The 13,598-nt window shown below is 44.2% G+C and overlaps 1 protein-coding gene across 2 annotated transcripts in view; it reads left to right on the forward strand.

Annotated features, from left to right (window-relative positions):
* The first annotated feature begins 351 nt into the window (after window positions 1-351).
* LOC146035690 (ligand of Numb protein X 2-like) overlaps window positions 352-13,598 on the forward strand; it is a 76,471-nt gene continuing 63,224 nt past the window's right edge. The window contains exon 1 of one of the 2 annotated variants that reach the window (XM_083159272.1): window positions 352-449. The gene's annotated coding sequence lies outside the window, so the exon portion shown is untranslated. Of the gene's footprint in view, window positions 450-1,399; window positions 1,464-13,598 lie in introns of those variants that run through there. The other variant, XM_083159277.1, reaches the window with a different exon arrangement.

Genomic DNA, 13,598 nt, shown 5'->3' on the forward strand with positions numbered 1-13,598 from the left:
CACAGTACGGCCGGGTTTTAGTACATATGAAAATGCGGGGGTTTTACCACATTTTCAGCTTAATACATCTCGCTCTTTGCCCTTAGAGAAAAACATTGCTTTGTGATCCAGTCTGAATTAGGCCCCTGAATTGGGCAGGAGAGGCACAAATCAAAACTATATTAATATGAAGAGTAATTTCTATATCAGATCGTCCTTTAAATAGATATTTTTTTTCCCAAAATACAGTATACAGATGTATCAATTATCTTATGGTTGTGTAATGACCATACAGTAACTTTTAATAACTGAGTGCAGAAATACATATGGATTTGCTGTGTCTATGTGACATGGAATCCTGTCTCAGGTTACCTGCTCTGCTCCCCTCCTGGCCCTCCCCCCTATGACTCACTTCCCTCTCCACCCAGGTGAGACTCCTGCAACTTTCCCGGCAGCAGCTGTTGGTTCAGGTGAGTCCTTTCCTGGGGATCTCTTTGCCCCGAGACCCCAACTCTTTATGTATCAGTGACTGGTAGTCCATTATTTATTAGGGCTTGCTGATAGCAGTTACCCACCTTCACCTCTATTTTAGAAATAGGTCTATTTTTACACTAGAAGACACAGGAAGCAACTGATCAAATGTCACATGAGCAGTACATTGTTTGCTGATTACCTCAGGGCTGGAGGCTTATGTTATTAGGTCGGTAACAAAGTGGACACCTGTGACATTTCAGCTGTTGTGGAACGGAGGGATTATGCTGAGACTTGTAGTTCCACAACAGATTTTGTTTGCTGACATCTACTTTATCCTGGATTTCAGATTGAATGTGATAGGGCTAACACCTTTTCATACAATTATTGTTATAGATTGTTAAATATAATTGGGGTTCTTGCTGTGAGGGCTATGCAAGTATTTGTTAATACTCAGTTTACTTCTAATGAAATACAGCCAATGTATGTAAATGTGTTTTGATGTGAATTTCACAGTAAAGTAATGGAATTTACAATGCTGTTATTAAGGTGCCCATACACGGTGCGGTGCTCGCTCCCGCTCCCATCCCATTACACAGTTCAAAAGGAAGTGCTGCGCATACTTTCTGAACTGGTCCCGATGGCATTGCATGCGATTTGCGTGTGGTGCGATGCAGTGCCATCGGGACCAAAACGCATGCAATGATCGCAGCATGTATGGGCACCTTAAGGAGTAATAGGTTATAAGAATATTATTGTCATTTTATGGTTACTTTTTATGGCAGAATTAAAGCATTACTTTACATAAGCTGCACATTTTATTTTAAATATATAACGGTGAAGATTTAGGACACATTTGGATTCTGGCATAAGTTCTAACAGGATCAAAGTCCATATCAGCCACCCACATACGTGACCAAAATAGACTAGATCGGGTGCATGGGTTTAGTAGCTGCGTTGCTTGTGTTGAAGATCCAAGGTTTTGGTATACACAGATAAGGGAGACCCGACCTGTATGTAATATTGCTTCATTATTTGCCTGAGCTTTAGCTAGAAATTATAGCCTGTAATAGTGACACTCTACCTACAAGTTGTACATTATGTTAATTGTATTTGTTTGCTTTTGGGTTGTACCTCTCTTGTCATTGATCAGCATAGTGCAGTGCTTCTCACCCTCAAGCCCCATTGTTGACAATATTGTCGGATTAAGCTGCATGCACAGACGAAAAGGGGGTGTTAACAAGATTGAACAAACACAATAGATGTGTTTTTAAATGCTATCGCTGAGAAGGGATTTTCTGAGAAATATCTTTAAAAACCCATTTAGTGTGTATGGGGCTTTAGTCCTCAAGGCACACTAACACTCCAGGTTTAAAGGCTATATCCATGCTTGAGCACAGCTGGTAAAATCTAAGTATCCTGCCAATGTGCAGAGGGATTGTGTGACAGAGTAACTTGGGATGCAATGCTGTACTTGGTAGCATGGTATAGCTAGTGATATCTCCTGTCACCCTGCAGCAAGGCCAACCAGAAGACATATCTATTAATGGCGGGAGTGTGTATATCGGGCATAAACAGTGCCCAGTATGTGCTATTGGGTATGGCATGCGTCAGATCCGCCGGATCTCTATCTATCTATCTATCTATCTATCTATCTATCTATCTATCTATCTATCTTAGTGTGTTCCTAGCTTGAGGTTCCTATGCTCAAGTATGGTTATCCATAAAACCTGGATTGTAAAGCCCCATATACACGCTGCGCTATGCAAAGCTGTCCGCCCTCCGCTGACAGCGCCGGGCAGGGGGAAAGCCGCTCAGTGTGTATGCACTGAGCGGCTTTTCCCCAGTGATGAGATGGATCATCGCTGTGTATACACGCTGGGTAAAAACGCCCAGTGTGTATGGACCTTAAGGCTGGGAGAAGCACTGGTACAGTGACTATCAGCTATCCAGTATCCACAGGACAAAACTACAATGCCAGCAATGGTTAATTCTGTAAGCTATAACAAACAGAATTGTTAAGTTAGGAATCGAAAGCAAAACCCATTTGAATGCTAGAAATGACAATGCCATACATGTATGTCCGCTTCCATGAATGCCCTTTATTTAATGTGCGCTTCCATGAATGCCCTTTATTTAATACTTGTAAATCAATTATTACTTAGTAGCATTTTCCTTTCGATGCTTGAGAGATTACTATTAATCAGTGCTGTAGGCATTGTTAAAAATCCTACTCCCACTATTATTAATTATGCTGAGAAATAATGTCACTTCTATAACTGTGTCTGTCACATGACATGTAGGGCCTTGTAGAGGCAACCAGCCACCCAAAATCCTCGCAAATTATCTTGTATGTTTTTAGTTTTACCAACCAACAGTCTATGACAGTGATTCCCAAACTTTTTTGAATCACGGCGCCCTAGAGTATCATAATTTTTGTGACGGTGCCCTTTGGCCCAAATTTTTTAATTGACAAATGCAGTCAAAAAATATAAAATTAAGCAAATTGTGTTTATATGTCATCCTTAGGGTCAGTTATGTGGTGAGGGACAGGATTCACTTCTGTTTTTCCATATATTTTATAATGAGAAGCCACAAGCACTAGTTTTGCCTACTGACCAATTTTTATTTCAATTACTCCTTGACCACCAAACCAAGGCTTGGGACCCTGCAAGTGTCCCAAGGCACCCCAGGGAACCACTGGTCTATGATCTGGAAACTGTAATGTGAATCTGATGTCTATGGCTTATGTACTTTAGTTGCAAATAGATACATTATATTAATACAGTAGAGCAGTGGTTCTCAACCTCAGTCCATAGGCCGGTGCTTACTCTGTTTATTTGGTGATCCTGCATATCTCATTGCTAAATTCAGGTGGCTTATCCTGAAAACCTGAGCTTGTTGTCCCAACTGCTTACCAATGGCATGTGAGAGAGAGGGGGTCTAGCGCTGGAGGTAGCCTAGCACTTTAGAAGCACAACACATAGCCCAAGCAGATGTTGATGTTGATGTGACCATACTGTCTTTTTGTAGAGGACAATGGGGCAGATGTATCATAGCAGCGCTTATCGCGCCGCTATGATACTTCCTGCTTCGCCTCAATAGTGAGGCGAAGCAGGAAGGGACATCGACAAGATGTATTAACATCTTGTCTGCCGAAGCGGGGGAGCGTTAACTCCCCCCTTCGGCGATGTCCCTTTCTGGAGATAGCGCATCAGTTAATACTGATGCGCTATCTCCTGTCCCCCGGCCGGCCGCACTGGGCATGCGCGGGATCTCGCTGTTCACGCGAGATCCCCAGCGCAGCCCAAGCCAGACGCAGGGCTAGCGTTGTCCCCATAGTGGGGGATAGGACAACGCTAGCCCTGAGCTGGCGAAGCGGCCGGGGTGAATTAACGCCTTGAAGGCTGTTAATACATCACCCCGGCCGTTAATCCCTGGGGGGGATTGCAGGGACAGCCCCGCCGAGCGTAACTCGGCGGGCTGTCACTAGCGCACGTTAGGTGCGCTAGTAATACATTAGGGATGGACGTAATCCCCCCCAGTTAACCAGCGTTAAGTGCATATTTGCACTTAACGCTGGTTGATACATCTGCCCCAATGCACCATCTGTGACCTGATTTTGGATATGCGCATGTGAACTGTATTAGAGCAACAGAATATGTTCATGTTTTTAGTGAGGTTCCTGCGATAAAGTCTTTAATGTGCTTTCACCAAATACAACCTATGGTAGTGTCTAGTGTGCATTAATGCATATAAATAGGACATGCGTTTACATTTCAGAACATAATAGACAGCGAGGCTGTATAAAACCATACGTCTAATTTTAATGTTCTTTCCAGGCATTTGGCAGCAATTATAATAATTAAAGTAGTGTCCTTGACTTCATTAATGTGAGTAACAGGTTTAGTGCTGACATTTGCCAGTGACTGTAAGTATATGGTTTGCTCTCTTATGCCTGGTGTCTGCCCACGTTAATATTGTCTGGAGAGGGTGTAGTGCACTTAGTTATTTTTAATTCCTGTCCAAGAATAAATATGTTTGGCGTGTCCTACAGACCTTTCAGTGCCAGGTTAAAACAAACTGTTCCAACTTGTAATTACTGTACAGGAACACATGGGTTTTCACCAACCCAAATCATAAACCATGTTGTTCTGGGGTTTGTCCCAGGGCACAATTGCTTTATAAAGCGCTTCACATAAGTGCCAATATATTACATAAAAAAAACCCCTAAGAAGGCACTACAGAGATACATAGAAACAATGGATAAATCAAACAAGGTAACATTAACAACCTTTTTGGGATTTTAGATTTTTTTTTCTTTTTTGTAGTTTGTGTGATACATTTTAATGAATGAGAGTGAAGGCCCACATACACTTATCCAAGGTATCGCATGCAGCCTCAAATGCGATACCTTGGTAACAGGCCATGGGGAGTCAGTCGGCGGGATCCCCGGTGGTTGGACTGTATATGATAATCATAGTGTTCATTCTAGCACCCGCCAACTTTGAAAACCCATGTAGTTCATCCTTCCTGCCTGGGGTGTCGCTGTCTGCTGTAGTGCTTCTAGCACAGTGTGGTCTGAATATCAGCACTGATATGCAAACCAGACATGTGCTAGAAACACCAGAGCAGACAGCGACACCCCAGGCAGGGAACAGGAACTGCATGGGTTTTCAAAGATGGCGGGTGCTAGAATGAACACTAGATGAGTGGAATTACCCAGCAGCCAATAAGTTGCCTATCGTCCATAGCATTACCAGCCACTACTGCAGCAGCTGCATCCACCAGTGTTAATGTCTATACGAGCACTAGAAAATTCTGTTTGTTTTTATAAATCAGCTGTAACTACGGTTTAGCTTAAGAGAAATACAAATTATACATAATAAATATATCCAATTGCCATCTATGTTGAATATGTTTTATTTAGCAGATCACAGAAAATAACAAACTTATCAATTACATCGGTGATGTACTATACAGTGCATCCGGAAAGTATTCATAGTGCTTCAATTCCAAGGCTGTGAATACTTATGTACATGTGTTTTCTTAGTTTTTATTTTTAATAAATTTGCACAAATCACCCAAAAAACTATTTTCCCATTGTTATTATGGGGTATTGTGTGTAGAATTTTGAGGGAACATTTTTGGAATCCGGCTGTAACATAAAAAAGTGTAGCTTTTACACATTGTTAGCCCAGCATATAACAATGTTAATAGAACAAAACCAACAAAGAGGTAGGAAGGCAAGTAACAACAAAACGAATACCCAGGTCCATCTAAATATAAACAAAATCATGATCCATTTTTAAGATATATAACAGAGAGTTAGAAAAGAAAACTCCTCCACATGCAACATGAAAGAAAAGTAGAAGAGGAGACAGGGACACAACTAGACCTGTTTGGGCCCATAGCAGCATTTTGAAAGGACCCCAGTACTCTGCCAGAATGAGGGGGTTGGGTTAGTAGATGGGGAGGGTTATGACAGAGTATAAGGTAGGACCAGACAGGCTGGTTATGGTTACAATAGGTTGAGGATTAAGGTTATGACTGGGGGAGGGGGGGGGGGAGAGGTGTCACTGTGACTGGGGGTTAGGTAATGGGCAGTGGTATGTGGGCAGTTAGCTGATCATGGATGAAGGAAGACAGACACTGGGATGGTGGTGGTGGCCACTGGGCTAGGGAAGGTTGGTTACGTGGGGGGGGGGGCCTGGTCTGGGAATGGGGGATGGGATGACTGACCTGGGGATTACTTGTCTGGCCCATGCTTCAGCTGCTGCTTAAAGCTCCAAGTTGTCCCCTAGCTCCGCCGACCCCCCCCCCCCCCCCCCCCCACCGGCTGGGTCTGCCGATCTGCGCTTGAGCCGATGGGGCTAGGGCCAGAGCCAGGGGAGGGGGGGCAGCTGCAAATCTCTGTGCGGTGTCTCACAATCAATCAGTCATGTGAATAAATGTACCATATGTAGGATAAGATAACCCACAGAGATGAGGGGCAAGTAGTTTCCCATCAGCAGCTATCTGGCAAGCTGTGGCAGTAATCATATGGCGCATTTGTTTCTTTTGGTACCTAGATAACTTCGGGAAGCCCAGAGGGAGAAGTACATATTTAGGGTTTCATGGAACAGGGGTGCCACATATTCAATTGCTTTCTTTAATGGGAATAATTAAAATATATTTTGTATTTAGGATAGGTTTGATTTATCAGGCTGAAAAATAGTAGAGAAGTTGCCCATAGCAACCAATCAGCACATTCCTATCATTGTGTGGATGCTACTGGGGAAACTTCTCCACTCCTTCCACCACTTGATACATCTCTTCCCATTATGTGGAACACACAATTATGTTTACTGTAAACATACTTCCTGAGTACATGATTGTCAGGCATCTACAGAGGAAACAAAGCTAGATATAAATGTACTTGTTTAGCAGCCTAAGGCCGGGTACACACTAGAGCGTTGTGCACAATATATATCGCACCACTGTACACACTGCACAATATATAAATTGCTATCTGCCGTATACTCAAAGCAATGTGTACGATACAAATTTGTTCTGATCATTACATTGCAGATATATTGATTAATACAGATGTAGCCATGCACCTTGTCTGCAACATCGCTGCTCAATGCTTTTCTATCAGCCGTGGGAGCGAATTAGATGCATGGGTGTGGTGACTGGTTCGAGCCAATCGCCACGGAAGTCACACGTGGTGATTGGTGCAGCAATGATGAGATGCATCAAACATACGGCAGTCGGTTCCTCCACTGTCTGTCCTGTCAGCTTAACCCCTTAATGCCTGTAAGCAACAAATCAAATATACATTCAGGTATGTTCAGTTCCTTATCTTCAACTCCATTATGGCATGGTACATTTTGAGATTTTTTTGTTGTTGTAATATTTAAATAATTGTGGGGGCTCTTTGTTATTTTTTATTGTCTTCAACTGCATTTGGAGGCCAGGACGGAGAAAGCATGTGCAGCACATGCTTTCCCGATTTCCAGATCTGACGGGGAATGTTTAAAAACCAGGACTGGACCGGATCCTGGAACCCTGGGCCGGATCCTGGAACCCTGGGCCGGTCAGGTTTCATTTATCCAATCTCTGTCATTCCGGAGCTTGTACTCAGTGGCGTAACTATAGCTCCGCAGCCCCCGCGGTGGCGGGGAGGCGCAGAGCAAGTTTGGGCGCCGGGGGTCTGCGGGGCTATAGTTACCCGCTGCTGTCTGCGGTACCTGCCTGCCTGCCTGCCGTGCTGTGACTGCTCTGTCACAGTCCCGTCTCTCCTAGCGCTGGCTCCTGCTTCTATAATGAAAACGGACACATAGAAAATGGCTGCCCCCATACTGCAGACAGTTTTCTGTCTGCAGTATGGGGGCAGCCATTTTCTAAGAGTCACGTTTCATTATTAGCAGCAGGAGCCAGCGCTATGGGACCGGACAGGCAGGTACCGCAGACAGCAGCGGGTGGTCAGGTATAGGCATGGGGGGGGGGGCTGCCGAGGGGAGGGGGAGTGGGGGCGAATTTTTTTTTAGCGGCGGGGGGGCGCATAAAAAGTAGCTACGCCACTGCTTGTACTGTCCCGTCCAGCAGTGCCTGTGGCAAATGTTGCCAGGGAGAGGAGGAGAAGAAAGTCTTCCTGTATGATCCGGGGATGTAGCAAAAACACCGAATGGTCCAGACCTTTAGGGGAGGCTGTAATCTCTGCTTCCCATGTCCCTGATGACAGCTGTCACAGGCATCCCCTGGACAGGATACCCCTCGGACCAGACACTAAAAGCTCCGGAATGCACAGTTTGAGGAATGGATCCTGTTTGGTCCAGTTCATATTTTTATTTATTCCCAGATTCTGAAGCCATTTTACACTCTATGCTCCTACATACACACTTTCCAAATAATAGCTTATGAACCCAATAATTAGATAATGTGCTTCACTCTTGGGACTGGAGCAACAGATGGTGGAAGTTGAGGGAGGAGCCAAATGCCTGCAGTTTGACTTTGGGGGCAAAAGTAACAAAATGTCAATGTGGAAGGTGGGGGCGGAGTTAAATACTGATATGATATGGCTCTGCCAGCTCATCTGGATTTTACAATTCTTTCCCAAATGTAATAGCACAGAATGGGGCCAGATAGATGCTGTTGCAGTGTAGGAGCCATGGTGCTTGTGTGCACAGCACAAACTGCATTCATTGTTAATATGCTGTTGTCCTACCCCTTTTCAAATGAAGGTGACCCAAAGCTAACATCTTTGTCTATATCGAACTTACTATAGGACTACAGTAAGTCATCCTTAACCCTTTGCAGTCCATTTTTTTTGCAATTCAAACAGTCTGGTTTAAATTAATTGTAATTTTTTTTTTAATTCAAAAATGGTCTACATTGAATGTTGTACAATGCTAATGTTTTTATTTTAAAGTGGCTCACCATTGGATCTGCTACTATCGCTAGGGTTGTTAAGCCTGACGACGCTGGACCTGAAAGGGTTAATGAAATGGGTTCATGTGCAAAAAATGTGTTGTAACTCGTGTATTTGTGTTATAGGCCCTACACTCTAGCAATAAAGGCCTATTTTCTAAGCAGCCTGACTAGATTTGACAAGATCGCTTAGAAATGAAGCATACATGTGTGTGTGGTGCCCACAGCGCATCGATATCACCGGGAGATGTAGATCATGCATGCAGTATAAATCTAGTCAGAAACGAGGGATAGTGATCAGCAATCTACAGTACGTCACCAGAACACTCCCTGCCTCCCTTCTTTTTTTTCCTTGCTTAACTTAAAATCACCTATGCATTAATGGCTTCGCACATCGCTGACACTTTCTGAGCGATCTAGATTACAGGAAGCTCAAAGAAAATCGCCCATGCAAAATCGCTGGGGCAAATCGCTGCATGTGTAGGCACCATTCGGTTTTGAATCTCTTTTACAATTTGATTCCCTTCTAGTTGTTACATGTTACAATAAATTTGTGTAGATAACAACACATATATTTTTTAATAATAGAGGGATCAATGCTGTCTGCTACAAATTCTACTTAATATCAGTAGTACTGACAAGGGCTTATATGTCACGATGGGTTGGTCCGGGATTGTGCCAGTGATCGGATCTTCTTATCTTTGTGGGCATTGTATACTGTACCTGTCCAAAAGCATTTGGTTGCTGCTGAAGTGTAAAATAAGTGGCATTGTGATTGGGACAGGGCTCAAAGTGAACCGGTGACTATGGCCCTTATTAGCATATTAGCGCTGGGCGTTCTCATGCTAATGAGGCCAATGCTTCTATAATTCTGAGATTTGACAGCTACTATATTACTCTGACTGATGTGGATTCCTGGGAGTTGTAGTTCTGCAATGTGAGGATTTAGTTTAACAGTCATCATTGCAGTAGATTTGATACCAGATTTTTTCCCCTTGGGACATGCAATGATTTATTATGTAATTCAGTTTTGAGAAGAGGCGTGCCATTGATAGTGATGACTTTATGACTGATAAGAGGAGGTATTATGGAAGCATATGTGATATTCGTCTTCTGCAGACGCTGTGACTAGTGCTGAGTTGGCTTGTTGCTGCTGATTTCCTAGAGGTGCAGTGGAACAGGTCATTACACACACGTAGCAGCACAGTGAATAGGCAGCTTTGTGCTGTCCACACTGTGGATTTTCTCCTCCCTCCTGGTTTACGCCACTCTTCAGTCGGTGGGCTTGGGCTCCTGTGAGTAAGAATTTCCTGTGGTTGGAATGCTCGCCAGTGCTTTTTTGTGTCAGCATATGTAATACAAGGAACCCTTTATACACACTATTCCAGCTAGTAAATGTATCCTTCATTTAACAATGATTTTCTGTTGGACGGCCAATCAACCGTTCTTTTTCTGCCCTTCACAAACTGAATTGTATGGTACATATACCGTCACTGGACTGCACATCATGTTCCATTCTCTGTGTAGATGTCTGGACCAGGATTTGTATGCATATAGCACATATCTGACTACCCATTGCCCTTTATTTATTTCATCCAGTTAATTAAAACTATAGACCTGTACAGAGTCTCTCTTCTGCAAAACATCTCTACAAATAACTCCATAAATGTAAATGACAGAGTAGGAACCTTCTACATAAGACTGCTGTGAAGAAGGGATTCATCACAGAATGGGGATAGTGCACATCGGGTATGGATCATTGGGTAAGACAGCATGATGGTCGACAAAGCATTAGGTCGATATGACTGTAGGTCGACATGGGAAGCTCAACAGTCAAAAGGTTTTTCACAATTTTTTTTAACCGAATTTCAACACAGTCGACATAGACACTGCAACCTAGCACTGAGTCCCCTTGCATGGCTCGCTGCGCTCGCCATGCTTCAGGCACAGTGCCTCGCTATGCTCAGCACACTATTTTATTCTCCCTCCTCGCCCTAGTGGTTGGTAGGGCATGAAATACTGCCTGTCGACACATATCGGCTCAAGAAAAATGTGAAAAACCCCATGTCAACCTTTTGACTGTTGACCTTCCTGCATGTCGACCTAATGCTTGTAGAACTAGTGACCGTATCCCTCTGTCCTTCGGTATCTGCAGAGCAGAGGAGGCAATATAGGGCTATGTCAAACACTGACATTGCATAGAATTACATTTTGCAGAGAAAAGCTTTTAACATTTTGAAAGTTGGGGGTCTCAGACTTCCAGACCCCCACCAGATGACAGTCTGTATGTTCACAGTTTAGTCTGTGAGTTTCATATTATTATCACTGATCATAAGTGTTAATGGGAAAATGCTGGGTGAACTGTGATCTAAAATATTCATTTATGCGTTGCTGTGCACTTGAAGAAAAACATGGCAGTTTCTAGCAATGCAGACATGGATCGGGACGCATGACGAATCGCATTTTCCTTGCAATGCTTCCTACCAGTCATCACAAACATAACAATGTTTATTAACATAGTATATGCTCAAAGAGAATCAGAAATGACAGCTCGCCTAGTAAGCAGCATTTTTCAGAGTTTAGGCTCCTGTTTTAGCATTGATGCATTTCACCTATACTGTCTTATTTATCTTAATCTTGATTTATTGCCATTTTTGTTTTATAGTTTGAAATAATTTCTGAATAATCCCCATTATATGTAATATGATCTAAATGAAGTAGTCAGCACACGCACTCATGATTACTGGCTGCTCACACTTCTCCCTCCTGTTCTGTAGATAACACCAGGTGATGTTCCCACAGGGAATGCCTATTGTCTGGATTCAGGTGCTAGACACATGGATTTTGCCTCTAGCAAAACAGCTCATCCTAATGCCCCCTGCATGATCAGCATATGCTTTCCCAGGTGCATCTCCAAGGTACACCATAATAGACAATGAATTAGGGCGTCACTCCAGGACTTGAATCAGTGTAAAATGTATTGGGGTCAACAGCGTTTCGGGCCAGGGCCCGTCATCAGGACACACACAGTGATATAAACACAACAAACTTTATATCACTGTGTGATTGGCTGCCGGACCGCGAGCAGGGCAGGCAGGCTATTTGAAATAGCCGCAGGCACGCCTCATCCTCATGGCGCTGCCGGTCTCTAGCTGGCTGTTTGTTTCGTGGCAGCGCCATGATCTCCCGCTGATGGTCACCTCCAGTGTCCAGGTTGCAAAGCAATCTACTCTGCCTGGCTCCAGCTGCCAGCCTGTGCCTGCCTGCATTTGCATTCCCATTCCCCTTGGCAAGGGGCATTTGCCCTCCCCCTTGGCAAGGGGCATTTGCCCTCCCCCTTGGCAAGGGGCATTTGCCCTCCCCCTTGGCAAGGGGCATTTGCCCTCCCCCTTGGCAAGGGGCATTTGCCCTCCCCCTTGGCAAGGGGCATTTGCCCTCCCCCTTGGCAAGGAGCATTTGCCCTCCCCCTTGGCAATAGGCCCTGGCACCGAGCATGAAGGCCCTGGCACCGAGCAATAAACCCCTAGCAACTAACATGTACAGTACTTATATGACATAATATGTAATAACAATTACAGTGTGTGGTATATGTAATGGGCATTAGAGTGTGCGCACTGTCCATATTGTCCCTATTTTTAAAAAAAAATAGTCTAGTCATGGCCTAACATGTAATGGGCATCACTGTGTGTGGCATAATGTATAATGCGCAATACAGTGTTTGGCGTACTGGGCATCACGGTGTGTGGCATAACTTCAAATCTATTCTTGATTTTGCACACGGTAATGCCACATACACAATACGTCACACACTGTAATCAGTGTGTGACGTATTGTGTATGTGGCATTACCGTGTGCAAAATCAAGAATAGATTTGAAGCAAATGTTTAAAAAAAAAACACGATAAGGCGGGTCAAGGGGTGTGGATGGGGGGTGTCAAGGGGCGGGCCACTGTCCGGGAATCTCTCAACACAAAGGCGGTAACCCTAGACCCACCTGCAGTGCACATGGTTTTGTCCATTAGAGAGTGATTGTGCCTTTCCGAATGAATCAGATTAACCCCCAAAGGGCGGTATTCAATCCAGAATTCCGTCTGTTGGAACGACTTGACTCGGCCGTTTTTGCCCAGCGTGACTTCATTTCATAGAGTGGATATCCAGCATACAGTATGGCAGTGTTGAGACTTTGCACGCAGAGGCGGAACTACCGTTGGTGCAGCAGATGCATTACACTGACATCTCTGCTGGGCCCCGGTAAAATGAAAGGGAGTGGACAGTGGCTGCACCCCTGTAAAAAGATAGCAGCGGGTGGATTGTACACCCGCACGCAGGAAGAGACAGGACAGGCTGCTGCTGCCCCTTGTGTACTAGGCTTGGGAGAGAGAGAGGCTGTTCTATCCTCTTTCCTACGGCCCAACTCTCTGCAACGTGGATGTGGGTAGCGGACCCCTCCATCAGACTCGGGTCTGGGTAAAAATCCACCTCCCCCCTTTTCGGTGCCGCTTTGTGGTATATTGTGAACTTGCATTGGAATGGAGGGGGGGGGGGGGGGATTCAAATTATATTTTTTGAACCTGGGCCAAATAATTTATCAGCTTGTTTTGTCCAAATTTGTCTAGTAGTAGATTTTAGAAGAAATACGAACTTTAGTAATATCTCTGATAATACCAAAACACTGTTTAAAAACCTCTATCTTAGGGCGGTTGCAGATAATGATCCCAGCCTCTCCAGATGTATCAG

This window comes from Crinia signifera, chromosome 9, assembly GCF_055691185.1.
Source record: "Crinia signifera chromosome 9, ASM5569118v1, whole genome shotgun sequence".
In the NCBI taxonomy this organism is placed as follows: domain Eukaryota; kingdom Metazoa; phylum Chordata; class Amphibia; order Anura; family Myobatrachidae; genus Crinia; species Crinia signifera.